Source organism: Triticum dicoccoides, chromosome 3B, assembly GCF_002162155.2.
Source record: "Triticum dicoccoides isolate Atlit2015 ecotype Zavitan chromosome 3B, WEW_v2.0, whole genome shotgun sequence".
NCBI classification, from domain to species: domain Eukaryota; kingdom Viridiplantae; phylum Streptophyta; class Magnoliopsida; order Poales; family Poaceae; genus Triticum; species Triticum dicoccoides.
In genome coordinates, this window is record NC_041385.1 from 62,247,010 (window position 1) to 62,249,852 (window position 2,843).

The window sequence follows — 2,843 nt, forward strand, 5'->3', positions numbered from 1 at the left end:
TCCGAGCCCAGGTTTGCAGCGACAGCTGTGGCTGCCACACCACCGTCCTGGGGCATGAGATCCGTCGTGTCCATGAGAGCGGCAGACGGTCCCGCTAGCTCCACCACCTTGGCCGTTGTAGACTCGGTCTCGTCGGACCTCAGTTCCGAGATCTGCGTCTCCCCCACCGAAGCTGGCTCTGCCAGCCCAGCTACCGATGGGGCGGCCAGAGGGACCGGTGTGGGATTCACAACTGCCAGACCGTGGTCTCTGGAAGGCTCCACCGCAGTCTCCACCAATGGATTGGCCTGTGCGCCTTCCAAAAGAGCCGGCTCCACCATCTGCGCACCTGGGCCAGCGGACATGACCAGGTCAAAAGCACCTCCAACTCCTATGTGGCTCTTATCCGCCGGTGATGGGATGCCAAGTGTTGGCATCGGATTCGCCAACGACACCACCGTGCAAGGCCTCTGATTTGAAATTCCTGGTCTTCCCGAGCCTGGCACATGAGGGCCCCCAGCAGGAGCTTTAACAGACAGCTCTGACGCCATAGGAGGAATCCTCCAATCCGAGGGCCCCGCACGGCCAGCCAGAACTTGCCGGTAGGATCAGCCACCGCCGCCTCCAATCGCCGGACCGAACAAACGCCAACCAGCACCGCGATCATCCAAAACTCCTCGCGTCCAGGGAAGAACTTGCACGTCCCCACCGGGGCCCAGATCATCGGATTCATCCGGCAGCCCGCTCTGCCCGCTGTCATCCGAGCTCCCTTCCCTTCTCCAGAGATCCGGAGCGGAGTAATCCCTCATCCGCCCGATGTGAATGATGGTGGGGTACTCCAGCAATTGTAGGAAGGACGGATGGCACGCCGCGGGGTCCGGGATCAGCTCCGGCGGCTCAGGCACCCACAGCCGCTTGGCAACCGGCACCTCGTCCGGATCCACACACCATGCATGAAGCTTGAACAGAGAGAGGTCTTCTCGGCTAGCGGTTTCTGGAGCCAGGCTATCAATCCAGCAAGAATCCCCAAGGAGTTCAGCCGTCGTGCCACGCGACCAGGCATGCGAAGGAACACCCTCAATCATGGCTGGCGTTATCAGTAACACCCCTACTTTATGTACATTAAGCCCCTTGTAATGGAGGATGGCTGGGGTCCTGGCGCACTCTATATAAGCCACCCCTCCTCTGGGACAAGGGTTGGCACCCCCTGTAACATCACACACATATAATCCAGTCGACCGCCTCCGGGCACCGAGACGTAGGGCTATTACTTCCTCCGCGAAGGGCCTGAACTCGTAAATCCCATGTGTACACCTTTACCATAGCTGGGATCTTGCCTCTCCATACCTACCCCTCCCTTTCTATTGTCAGTCTTAGAACCACAACACCGCCCCCAGTGAGCCCCCGCGCCCCTGCCCTGCCCCCCTGCCGCCGCCACCGTGGCCGACGCAATTTTTTCAGAATCTTTATTAATTTTATGTTGATGTATGTGTATGTATGTTGATGTATGCATATTTTTTTTCATATTTTTATTAATTTTATTTGTTCATATATATGATGATATTTTTGTTCATAGATGATCATATGATTTTTTTTCATAGATGATCATATGAATTTTGTAGGCTAGTAGATATTGGGTTAGTGGAGAGGAAAAAGGAAAATAAGGAAAAAGAAGAAAAGAGGAAGAAGGAAGAAGGAAGAAGGAAGAAGAAGAAAAAGAAGGAGAGGAAAAAGGAAAATAAGAAGAGGAAGAAGGAGAAGAAGAAGAAGAAGAAGAAGAAGAAGAAGAAGAAGAAGAGGAGGAGAAAAAATAAGAAGAGGAAGAAGAAGAAAAAGGAGAAGAAGAAAAAATAGAATTTTTTTCTATTTTTTCTTATATTGTTTATTCTTCTTATCCTCCTCTTTTTTTCTTCTTCTTCCTCTTCTTATTTTTTATCGGGAACGAGGGGTAAACGAATTTTGTGCTGACTCCTAGACCCGCTCTTTCCACAACCTCGCACCCGCCGACCGTAGTAGGGATTCCAGTGATCCCATAGGTGTCGTTTTCCACCGACAGCTTTGGTAATTTGTCCAGTATGTATAGTAGCAGGGGCTGTGGGTGTAACAACGGTATTGATGTCCTCATCATCCTCCCCTTCTTGAAATGAAGTCATCCTTGACGCAAGCTCATATTCCTCACCAAAATAATTTCATAATCATAAAATGCAGCAATTGCTAACATGATTCGGACAGACTTAAGCATCGCTACGGGTGAGAAAGTCTCATCGTAGTCAACTCCTTGAACTTGTCGAAAACCTTTCGCAACAAGTCGAGCTTTGTAAATGGTAACATTTCCGTCTGCATCGGTCTTCTTCTTAAAAATCCAGTTATTTTCTATGGCTTGCCGATCATCGGGCAAGTCTACCAAAGTCCACACTTTGTTCTCATATGTGGATCCCGTCTCAGATTTCATGGCCTCAAGCCATTTCGCGGAATCTGGGCTCATCATCGCTTCCTCATAGTTCGTAGGTTCATCATGGTCTAGTAACAGGACTTCCAGAACAGGATTACCGTACCACTCTGAACATATCGCACCCGACTGCAACTGCATGTCTTCTAACCCGACCGCAACTTGACATTTTTGTTCTGTCGGAGGGGGCGCCGGGAGAGGGGGCGGGCCAGTTGCAAGCCTGACAACAGCCCTGCAACTTCATGTCCCCCAACATGGCTGCAACTCAACTTTTATTTTTTGGATGGGGCGTCGGGAGAGGGGCGGCCCAGTTGCAAGCCCGACAACAGCCCCTCAACTGCAAGTGCCGCACCAGACCACAACTGCTTCTCCCCCAACATGGTTGCAACTCGACTTTTGTTCTGTCTGAGGGGGC